The sequence below is a fragment of the Labrus mixtus genome, chromosome 18 (genome assembly GCF_963584025.1).
Source record: "Labrus mixtus chromosome 18, fLabMix1.1, whole genome shotgun sequence".
NCBI classification, from domain to species: Eukaryota; Metazoa; Chordata; class Actinopteri; order Labriformes; family Labridae; genus Labrus; species Labrus mixtus.
The window spans coordinates 19,195,609-19,208,190 of record NC_083629.1 but is presented as its reverse complement, the minus strand read 5'-3'; the positions used below and the strand labels follow the sequence as shown (position 1 = coordinate 19,208,190).

General features: G+C 38.8%; 1 protein-coding gene across 3 annotated transcripts in view; it reads left to right on the top strand.

Annotated features, from left to right (window-relative positions):
* Window positions 1-1,478: 1,478 nt before the first annotated feature.
* Window positions 1,479-12,582, top strand: part of pld1a (phospholipase D1a) — a 35,621-nt gene continuing 24,517 nt past the window's right edge. Inside the window, exon 1 of one of the 3 annotated variants that reach the window (XM_061063697.1) lies at window positions 1,479-1,598. The gene's annotated coding sequence lies outside the window, so the exon portion shown is untranslated. Of the gene's footprint in view, window positions 1,599-2,035; window positions 2,056-2,641; window positions 2,809-12,582 lie in introns of those variants that run through there. The other 2 variants (XM_061063700.1, XM_061063699.1) reach the window with 2 other exon arrangements.

Below are 12,582 nucleotides of genomic sequence, written 5' to 3'. Positions count from 1 at the left end.
GCAAAACATCATACAGCCCACAGGTGCAGTGGTGCTGCTCAAGAGAGTGAGGGGTTGCTGTAGTGAGGTCAGTGCTGCAACGCCACCTACAGGTGCTTTAGGGCAGTGATGACTGGGTGCTGATGCTCAACAGTTTCAGAGAAGCGAGAGAGGCGAGTTTAGAGATTGAGAGGAGTGACCTTTTAGAAAGTTCTTCAATGGGAGTTATCAATGATTTGAGACTCAGGTGAGTAAAAATGTATTACCCCTTAGAGGTCCATTTATTGGCAATATTAAAATATTGGTAATGACACTTTCTCCTTATAATTTCCCAGTTAAAGTTCATGAAGTAGGCTATACTGCCATGCCTCGTAGACTATATCCTCTCGGTTCTTTATTTCACAGATGCTCTCTGCCTAGACAACATATTCACCTTTAAATAAAATAGATTTAGTTTTTGGTCAGTTTGAAGCCCTCTGACAATGAAAACGATCAGCAGAAGTCAAGTGGCTAAGACACGATAAACTACAAACTAGCATTTTAAAGACCTATGCCCAAAATTACCAATGTTCTTGAAAAAAGCTTATATTGCATCTTTAAAGCTGCACACCTCTTAAACTAGGTAAAACGTTTCTAAACACGAATTCGCCATCTGTCCTTTAGGCTAATGAAACCAATATTTAGGTTAGTGAAAATAAAGTGTAGGAAATCTTTTCATGTATCTTTCTTTTTTTTTTTTTACTTATCCTAATATTTTTATGAATATATTTAAATGTGTTATTTCCAAGTAGATAAACAGTATAGCCTACAATCATTTAAATTGAACTATAAACAGGCTACACAGTGGAGCCTGCTACTCTGCTAGCATATGTCAGTACTACACAATTATCTGTTGTGCTTTTATTTTTTTCTCCATTTTGCTTAAAAAATATATATATATTATATTTAATTAATATTAATTTATTATAATAAATATTATTTTGCTATACATTAGTGGCAAAATACACCCAAGTTTGAAGACTTGAAGGTCTGTGTACTTGCTAACATAACTAGCTAGAGTAGAGTGAACTAATAAGTTTGAAGTTTGGTTGAATCAACTTCTATACTATTTCCCTCGGTCAATTAGTGCTTTCTATGGCATTATGAGATATGAGGCCTATCTTAAGGTAAGATTTCATAAAACTAAAGTTGTAATGAGTTTTGATGAAATTAGAGTTTACATTAGGCCTACTGTTCTACAGGGCGTTTGCCATAAGAGAAAATACCTTTTAACATTGTTGAATTGATGGACTTTAAACCTTAAATTAACTAATGGGCTCACTTTAATTACATCTTGCTTGAGGCCTTAACATGCAAATGTAATGCAATGAGAATTTCTATTTTTTACTGCACTGATGTGATCCTCAGGACTCACATATTGTTATCTCTTTGCCCTTTGTGCTGTGTTTACCAGGAGACACCATTATGTTTATTACCACTGAATCACGATATGAGAGAGGCAGAGAAAGAGCGAGATTAAAAACGAGAGAGAGAGAGTGAGAGAGAGATACAGAGGTTGGAAAGAACACACGCAGGACAGTTGTGTTTTAGGAGCTCCTGAGACCATTTCATTCTACCTGGTAAGTATCTTTTATAGATAGATGAGTGTGAGTTTGTTTGGGCGATGGGCCTTAAACTTAACCTATAAATCAAGTGTTTTGAGTAATCCAACTCTAAAACCAGTCATATTAAAACAGAAAAAAGTACAAATTGGGACTGAAACAACTGAAAGAAATTTTTTCTGTTTAGTCCATTTATGGCTGTGTACTGTCGCTTGTGTATATGAATCAAGGTGTCCCATATTTTTCCAGCAGCTCATCTCTGTGTTTAAAAAAAGAAGATTTTACTGCTTCATGTTCTGCTCATGTAATACGCATACCCCTTCACTTTTCCAGGTCGCTTTCTCAGTGCTTATTATGTATATTTATCGCGAGTGTGTCTGTCAAAGGTGGTTAAAATGCTTCATTCTTGATAGGTGTTTTGGGTGTCATTTCACCCGGAACGGTGTGTTTACAGGGTGTGGTAGTGGAATACAGGGTAAAGTCCCTATCATAAGGACACACGCTGAAGAATGTGAAGGAGTGGGATTGGTCTGTAAGTCAGGTAATATATCTATTCCTCCACAAGATGGAAGTAGAGCTCTCTTATGATTTTAGACTCAAAACTATGTATCAGTGTTCCTGTATTACTGATCAAAAGCATGAACAATTTTACACTGAAGTTGTAAAATAAAGGAAAAAAAGCACAAACCCACACTACATAATCAAATGTGTGCAGTTAATTTTCTTTTTCTTGTTTGTTTGATCTAAATCATAAGCAAAATCTTTGTGTTTTTACCACTAACGCTGAGGTCATCAATACTCAAAAGGCGCACACTCACTCACACTATTTGAAAAAGAGAAGAGTGTGAACTGATGAGATAACAGGCAGGACCAGTATTAGTATTTTCTTCCCAGAGGACTCCTCCTACTCCACCAGAGTGCAGAACTTTACATTCATCCAATAAGAAAAGCATGTGGGAGGAACCTGCTCCTGCGATTGGTGCAGAGTTTCACAGCTCCCTCCCTTCCTTTCTGAGGAGTTGCAGAGAGTTCCCTGTTTAGTTTTTTCTCAGCCTCACTTTGTGAGTTGCAGAGGAGAAGGAGGACTTAGCTGCCTGCTGCTTGTGTACGTCATTGTCAGTCAAGTTGGAGAGTGCGTGTGTTTAGCATTGTTGTCGATTCAGTTAAGCAGTGAAGTGGATCAATGAGACTGAGCAACATGTGGGCTGCACGTCCACAAAAAGAGCAGGTTGGTAATGTCTCCCTCTTCCCCTTCTCTATTTGTCTCTAAATGTGCTCTGTTCTATTTGTGTCCATGGGCCAGGGGAGATATGTGTCTCTGTGGCCCTCCTTAGGATCATGTAGAAGAATGTGCAGTATGCTTGTATTTTTTGTGCTTGAGTACAGTTCTTTTTTGTTGTGTTGCTGCATGAAAGATGTTAAGCTGTAGCTCTGTCCAGTCATGGTGGAAAGGTGTGTGTTTCTTTGGTTCTTAAATTGAGTTTGTGTTCACTTTTTTTTTTTATCAATGAAAAGCTGCAACAAGTCTGTACTGTACTGTCCTCTTCCCCCCCCCTCCTCACAACTCTTTGTGAAAGTTAGTCCCTGCAGCTGGAATGTCATGCAAAGCCTGGAGATATTTTGCTTCTCTTTCTTCACTGCTGCTCGCTCATACCCAATGCTTTTCTGTTGTGATGCAGTACACTTTATTTGTCGCTCCTGCCTGAGGCTGAAAGTGTGTGTGAATGAGTGTTTAACTGTAACGACCCGTTTCATGTGGTGTTATGTTTTCCCCTTTGTGATCAATCATTAATCTGGTCAGTGGGAGAAGATGTTGAAAAATGTAAGCTATGTATCAAGAGTCTTATCCCAGTCTGTGCACTTTATATTCTTGGGAAATATTTGAAGAATCTGGGAAATCTTTAGCACAGCAGGCAGATTTAGTGCTTCAGATTTGTTCCAGATGTGGACTTCTGTTTCATATGCTCGGTCAATATTTGGAAAAACCCACAAACCCTTTTGCAACTTTTTAAAGATAATCATTCGTGTATAATCTAAACTGTAAATCTGTTACTGGAGCTTACATTGTGGATCTGCATCATAAAACTGTTCTCCATAGCGAGTCTTGAGCTGTTTTCACACATGCACTGAAGTCCTGGAAATTTCCAGAAATCTTCAAGGTGAGCAACATGTGTGAAAAACAAATGGCTGAATATTTCACTCTGACTCTACGCTGACCATATCTCTGCCAGCCCCATAGTCAAAGTATGATAAGCAAATATGTGAACGCAGCATGTAACATTCAGAAAAAAATCACCACAAACTGGACGGGGTGATTAGGCAGAGGTGGACAAGGTTATTCAAAATGTAACTCCATTAACTCTTGATCCGTTAAAAAAGACTTGAACTTCAATATCAGTTAATCATTCAATTCCATTGATCATTAACGTTAACCAGTATTATAAACATCAGTTTTGCAATAGCATTAGCGAATTGCTAATAGTTAATAGATTTGAGATGCTCGTATTTAATTTAGTTTTTGGTGCCTAGGGACTATTTTTGGAGTTGAATAGTAAAATGCAGTTTTACCTAAAACATTAACTACCTTGTCTTTGGATTAACTGGAACACAATACCATTTTGTGTCATCCTATTGGGTTGAAAATCATTTCTCATGGACAGGTCTTTCACACCTGGCGAAGCCAAACCTGTCTTTATGGATTTCTTCAACTTGAGATAGTCATTTTGATGAGCCGATCATTTCAGTTCAGAGCAAATGTCCTGTATACTTTCAGCTCTGTTAGTGTCATGATGGCGACTTGGAGTCACATAACCGGTCAGAGGAAGAAGTTGTGCTTTGGTAATTTCCAGGCTCTGACTTGGTTGCCGTGGTAGGCCTGAGTCAGGCTTGGCTGCAAGTCAAACAGAGAGAGAGCAGTTCCACCACTCCATCAGCACAATGATGCCTTGTTTTACCGCCAGCAGAACACCACTCTGGCGATGATGACGCTTTTCTCCCGCTCCTTTTCTGGCATCAGCTGTATGTCTTGCTTTCTCTGCCTATGTGACCATCGCGATCCCCCTCTCCATGGTGCGAAGGATTAGATAATAGGCAGCTTTAGTGTGGGCAGAGAGAGAGGTGTCACAGACCTCTCTTGTTGCTTCTCTCTCCCTCCATCTTCTTTCTCTCTCTCTCTCTCTCTCTCTCTCTCTCTCTGTTTGTACCATCTGCGCCATGTAGAGCTAGGCACGGCACAGTCTATAAATGCCAAGTTAGACTTATTACAACTATATGCATACTATGTATCAGCGTGTGTGCACCTGTTAACATAAGTGTTAGTCTGTTACGCAGACGATGTGGTGGTGTACATGAACAATAGTTTAAAACATTCACTTTGAAATGCCAAGATGTCCATCACACATCCAGGAATAGATGATGCATGTCACAAGTTATATCTCTCTTTTTCTAACACTGGATAATCAGTGACAGCACCTCTGCTGATGTTGACACAGTAATGCAGGCCGCCTCCAGTGTTCTCTTCAATAATTTGACACTTTCCAAATATGACCAAAATCAAAAGCGTTGGGACAAAAGAAGGAGTGACAGCTATAGTTTAAAATAGAGATACGAAGAGTTCATGTGACGGATGTATGAGAGTTTGGTAGAGATAACTGTACAGTCATATCTGGATAACACCCATTGATTTAAAAAAGCAGCTATGACTTATCTTAATGACTAATAATTGATCACTATGTCACACTTTTACAAATGAAATAGCAAAATCCTGCATTACAAAGTGCAGCTGCTACAGTGATATTCAATGCTTCCTCAAATTTATGCTAAAATCTCATAATTTGGCGTCTTCTTGAAGGATTCTGATTGAACCGTTGCATGATTCCCAGATAGATCAGCCCCTTTTCTCAGAAAAAAAGTACCAACCTGTATATATGGCTTTATGATATATTTCACATTATTTATACCGGGAAGGTCTTAAATATAATGAAAAAGTACAGAAAATTCACACATAAATAAATCAAACTGATTTCTTTCTCTCCAAATTATTTATGCCATTTCACACTGCTGTTTCCCAACAAAACCGGATTGTCATTTTTAAGATGTAGGATTTCTTTCTTTGTAATGTCACTATATCTCTTTGTTGTTTTCTTTGTGTTTCCTCCCAAAACACCGCATGGGAGCTTTGCTGGAAACATTATCTAGGATCAGCCATCAGAAGTGATTAATAAGCCACAATTTTGATCACCATTACAAGCTGTGTAAACAGAGCTGTCTCTTCAGTGTTCCAAATTCATGTTCCAAAACATCTTGTTCATAACATTAACAGACAGCGAAATGGAGATAAGATAACAAATAAGGGAGTAGAGTGGAAATATGAACACCATCAGCCCTGTTTGAGGACATTGAGTCGGTTTCCTTGTTCAAGTGTTAAAGGTTTGTTGTAGGTCTCATGCAGGGTCAGTAACTCGGCTCCCAGCAGTTAACACAGCATGGAAACTTCCCACCTTTCACACTTCATCATACTGGTCCCAAATCACCACAATAAAAACTCTTTCGGTGTCACAGAGATGATGGATGTATGGTAAGTTTTGGGATAATTGTTCGAACAGGGAACATTTTTCTATTCATTGCTGATTCTTCAAGCAGTTTGAAAAACACATTTGTGAGAAGATGACGTTTGTATGAAGACGTAAATGAAATATTAACATCACAAAGTTGTGAGAAATAGTCTTAAATAAATGTAATCCACGAAATACAAGACTGTGAATCAGATTTGGTTGCGAAACAACTTTTTGACAGAAACAGCAAAGCAACTGATAGCAGATGCCGTTTCTGTTTGTCAGTAGATTCCACCATGGCGGGGTCACCTTGTCTTCTTTCCCATCTGTCCCTCCCATGTCCCTGCACTGTTGCACTGTAGCCACAAAAACAGGCTAACAAACCGGACAAGCATATGTTTGTGTACAGTATAATAGAGGAACCAACTGATTTTAGGGGATACTGATATCGATATTGAGGAGGGGAAAAGAATCTGATACAGATATATCAGCCGATATCTTTCTAAGATCAATTTTCAATCTGTAGAGATAGATAGATAAATATATTCACAATCCTTGTGTTGATTGCGTAAATACGAATTAAACACAAATATATATTAAACACACGATGGTCACTCAACTGGACAGTAACAGCACATGTATGTGCATTAACTGCTTGATTATGCTTTTTTAAAATCCATATAGCGCCCTCTGCTGATGACAGCCAGTAAGATAACTGCCTTTGTAATACAATGACGCTCAAATAAAATGCTATTTGACTATGTTATCGGCTGGCCGATCAATCGGTCAGGCTCTAATCTAACTTGTAATCCTGAGTTTTCTAAACTCTACCCTTCACATGTTTGGTTTTCACTCTCTCAAAGTAGATGAATAGGTCCAAGTGGCTGTGAGAGATGAAAGAATCAACTTAAACACATCATTGATTGTAGATTAACCTCGTGTAACCTACAGTGATTGTTTAACTTTTGGTACCACTCGCCGATGGGCCCAAATGTATCATTAACTCGTGTTTTATTGATGTGGTTCATGCTACAAAGAACACGAGCATGCGCAGGAATGTGAGTCATTTATAGTTCAGTGTTTTTAATGATCAACATGCAGTTAAAACAATCAATAAGGTGTTGCTTAAAAGGGCTTTTGGCTAACCCTGTTAAAACAGGCCATCAGCTAAAGTTAGCATGTCTGTATATAAAGGTATCAAAATATAAAAGCTAAATGGCTCAAATTGAGCATTTCTGCTGCAGTGATTCATATGTCAACATTTTGATGTTGTAGTGATTGACCTACCCATGATTTGATCATGAATGATCCTTAGAGGTGGTGAGGCATGTTCTGTTACGTTCAGTTTCACAGAAAATGCGTCCGTATTTTCTCCCCCTTGTTTTAGGTCTTTATGTTATTGTTTAACTCTAAGCTAATACAAATACCCTCTGTGTACAGAATTAGTATATCAATAAACAATTAAAATTACGGATCACTAATTTGATCTTTCTTTGTAAGACAGTCCATCACCATGCCAACCTTCTGCTCTGTGAGGGACAGATCGAGAGAGCCTTGTTAATATAATCATCAACTAGTGCTGTACTGTGCTGTGGAGCTGTGTAAAAAGATCAGAATGTCTAGAGGTTTGAAGCATATACTAAGGCGTTAATCTCCAGCTCTTCTATAACCTTCTCTCTCACACCAGTACACAAACTAGAGATGCAACACTACAGTCGGCCCACAGGTCAACACGGTTCTAGTGAATTTCACTAAAAAGTGTTGCCAAACTTTCCAAAGTTTTCAACCAGTGCAATCTTTTATTCCAAAAGTTCTCCTGAAAATGTAAGTTAAATATTACATCTCCAATAATGGATTTGGTTTTTATCAGAATTAATGAAGGCTGGTCCGTGCATAATATGTAATAAAAGTAGTAATATGTTTTAAATGACTTTCTGGTGCACGGTGAGTGACTACATTTCCTGTGTGTCTCATTAAAAAGATTGAAGAGCTCCCACTTTGCTTTAATGATACATCATTAATTTCTCTCTCTGTGCCACAATCCACCTAAGTTCTTCTGCCTGTCGGGATTTTTACATTTCTTCATCTTTCATTTCACCATGGGTTTATTCCAACTAAGTGACATTTAAAAAAAAACTTTTTACTGACATCATGTCTTGACAAATACCTAAATTGTGTACTCATTGTAAAGATGACATCATATCTACATTTTCACAAGAAGACGTGTGTCAGAGTGAGCTGGAAATACTAAAGGAAATAACATAACAGAGGGAATAACAAAGGCCCGACCGATATGATATTTTTGGGGCCGATACCGATTTTAGGGAGAAAAAAATCTATATCAATATATCGGCCGATATCTTTCTTAGATCTATCTCCTATCTTTATGGATGGATAGAAAGAGATAGATAGATCGGTCAGACATACATACACATTTATTGCATTGATCCCTCAAATGCAGTTATTAAACTGCACTCGTCAAAAAGATTTATAATGTAGACAAGATTTGTTTTATCAGTTGGCCAGAATAATAAGAGTGCACTGAAACACTAATTTTAACTTTAAAATGAAAAAATATTTATACAAACTATATAAAAATAAGTAATCAATTTAAATTGAATGAATCTTGTTATATCCGCACATCGGTGATAAAATTAGCCAATACTGATAGTGACATGATATGCCAATATTGATATTGGCATATCGCCCCGCCGATATTGTCGGCGGGACGATTTGTCGGTCGGCTCTAGTAGTAACAGCAACTTCATTTCGACTACAGAATTCTGTAATAACAAATATTTAATATTCTCATTATGTACTTTGTCCACTGTTTAACCTAACAGTATGAAATCTGTTTTCAAACTAACAGTATCAGGTAAGATGGTGTTGATTCACCTCTGTGTATTAGTTCAAAATAATTACAATGATGGACAGGACCAACAAATTTGAACAAAGTTGGCATAAGATCCACTACATTATTAAAGACAGTTGAGATTTGATGTGGTACCCGGACATTACTTTAGTTCTTTCACAAAAATTGCACAAGTAGATGGAGATCACTGCTGCTCTTCTTTCCTGTTTTAGTATTCTGAAAGTAACTTCTCAGTTAGTAGATATCAGAAGAAGTGGGAGTGTGGTAAATCAGAATGCATCCTCAGAGATTCAACCGGTCTCTTTCCATTTTTGTCTAGACATTGTCCAAATATGGTCAGTCCCTTTTGAGCCCATGTTCTAAAGTCTGTATCCTGTTCTTTTTGGAGTAAACTCAGAATCTTCTTTAATCACTCTCAGTGAATTAAGTCCTTCATGTTACAGTTTCAGTAAAAGTATTGTCGATTACTTCTGTCCTGCTCTTATTCTCTGTACAGAAAGGTATTGTTTTTATTCAAACATTGCACATATATTTTTTCTATTGATTTCCACCTTGCTTCAGAGTTATCATTTAATAAGTGCCTATTGATTGTGTTTGAGCTACATAATAGTTCTTTAGGTTGGGGAGAGTGCGTCCCTCTTTCTCTTTAGACATTTTCAGTGTCTTCATTTTAACTCCAGGTTTTTTTCTCATCACACAAAAATATGTGTATCATGTTCCCCCAGTTTTAAAAACACTTGCACTTATGAACACGGGTATTGTCTGAAATCGAAAGTGAAATGATTCTACCACTGATAAGACAGACTGTTTTCCACCTGTTCAGATCCTGCCTAACTTCTAGGTGATTGAAATTCATCTGATAGAGTAACTGCATATTCAGAGTTCCCAAGTATTTAATACTTTCCATGTCTCGTTTCCACGAGTATCTATGTTTCATCTCTCTTTTAACTGGAGCACCTTTAGCACCATGGCTTCACACTTCTGTTAGTTTAGATCGTATCCTAACGCTGAGCTATAATTTTTTAATGATTTGCATAAGTGCTGATAATGGTTTTCCTAAGTATCGCCATGACAACAGGAAAGGAAGCAGGAAGTTCTCCATTCGACTGAAGTAATGAGATAACTCCCGAAAAACTTTTAGCTCCATTACAATCTCACCGTCTCTTTTATTTTCTGTGGCATCAAACTGTACCCACAGCCACTATGACGAGTGCTTTTTATGTGCGTGCTTATGTTTAACACACGTGTGCAGACATTCAGAACACATGCAGAGTTCCAGCCCCCCCAACACTGCTGTTAACCTTTGTCTGGGTCAATTCCTGCTGGGGGGTGGTCATGGATATTCTTGGAGAAGCTGTAAATACTTCTGCTGGAATTCAAGATTGCATGCAAAAGCTCATTCATTTTCCCTCTTTAATTTCATGACTACTATCCCTACTAAGACCATAATAAGAATTATGAATGGGGCTCCAATTGCCTTAGCCCCGTGGTTGTGTTGCAAGCCCCGTGTACAGAGGCTATAGTTCTCTTTGCAGCGGATGTGGGTTTGAATCCGACCTCTGCCCTTTGCTGCATGTCATTCCCAACTTTCTCTTCCCAACATTTCCTGTCTCTCTTCAGCTGTCCCATCCAAAAAAAAATGCAAAAATGGCCCCCAAAAAATAACATTTCAGTTCAGGACAGTATGTCACAAACATCCCTATTCTTAACACTATCCTCCAGCTATTCTCACAAACTTGATCAAATGTCAAAGAGGCTCACTCCGTGTAGGTTGGATAAACTTCCAGAGCTGCAATTACATCAACCACATGATGTTAAAATAGTCTGGAGGAGCTTTGTCATTATCAGAAGTTTGAGTATTGCCAAGTAAACATTAAAAACATGTAGGACTATTCAGTGCTCCTCCAAGCCCCCCCCCCCCAGCCACAAAATGTTTTACTCCTCCAAAGAGGGGCACGACAGAAAAAGCTTGAGAACCACTTGCCTATAATTTAGTTTTTATTGAGTTGCTTTACAGCGGGGCGCCGGTGGCCGAGTGGTTAGGGCGTGCGCCCCCATGTACAGAGTATATTCCTCTGGGCGGGCGACCCGGGTTTGGGTCTGACCTGTGGCTCCTTATCCGCATGTCATTCCCCCACCCTCTCTATTCCTGATTTTCTACTCTATAACCCCTCCTCCCCCCCCAAAGAAAGCAGTTTTGAAGTTTGTAAAATATACACTTCCTGTTTATTTTTTACTCTTTGTAAGATTACTTTGAAGTTCTCATTGAATTCTGTCACACGTGTCTCTATTCAGGAAACTGAAGAACGAGCGAATGAATGAAGAAAACAAACTGTTTCTCATGAAACACAGACTCTGGGTGACTGCAGGCAGCTGGTGACTGCTGCTGGTGACTCGTCTGACTGTGTGAGCGTGTTACAGCTTGTTGGTGCAGTGAGAATGTTTACCGTCAGCCTGTCATCTGTTGGCGTACAGGCTCAAGTGTTACTTTCTTGTCGTGAACATTTTTAGCTGCGGACAGAAGAATCCAGCACTTTGCAGAGAAACAAGTGTTAAATACCTGTTTCTTATATTAGCTGGATGTATTTGTAGGCTGTGAGGAGTAATGCTCGGCCTCCATGGACACATTAACGGGCAGTTTGTTTGGAAATGAGTCTGGCACGAGTGAAGTCCTTACTGATAAACCCTGATGAGTCTGAATGAGAGTGATTTATTCTCTTTTCTGGGCTCCATTGACTGTAAACACATTGACTTTTTCTGTTTTTGTATTTGTTGCCACCCTGACTTGGACCAGACTAATGTTCTAAAAAACGATGAATCACCGAAAACCTCATCCCTTTGGTGCTACTCCTCCCTGTTCTCAGGGCAAAAAAAAACCTGATTGCTCTGTCTGCTGTTTTTTCTCGAAGAATTGCGACACTCATCACAAAACTTTTAACAGATCGTTCTAACGCTTCCTGAAATAAAAAATGTGTTTATGTTTGAAGTGTCTGCTTTCTGTTCGTCTTATCAGCTTATCATGTTAAATTTTTTACGATGTGATCATCATTCTTTTCAACTGCATAAAGCGTTTTGGATCACTATGAGATACCAAGAGGCACCTCTTCTTATCCCGGCTTGTAAAAACACTTTTATTTTTTCTCAATTACTCATCTTTTGAGCTTGCAGGCCTTGTGTACTCTTACGGCTGTATGTTGTTCCCTGTGCTGTTGGTCTCTTCTCCTCTTCTGTCGTCTCCAGCTCGGCCCATGCAGGTGAAGCTACTAATTACTCAATGAAGTGGACCTGGCCTCAGTGTTTAAAAGCCCAATGCTGTTTTCAGGAGGAGAGAGGCATTTTTTGGAGGTCGGACTGCTGTGCCTCTCGTTCAGGAATTGTGTGTTGTCTTCTTGATTTAGTTCTTTGTTGACTTTTTAAAAAACTTTAAAGATATATTTTTGGGCTTTTGGTGCCTTAAATGAAGAGATAGGACAGTGGATAGAGTCATAAATCAGGGAGAGAGAGAGAGAGTAGGGAATGACATGCGGGAAAGGAGCCACAGGTGGGATTTGAGCCTGGGCCGCCCGCTTGGAGGACG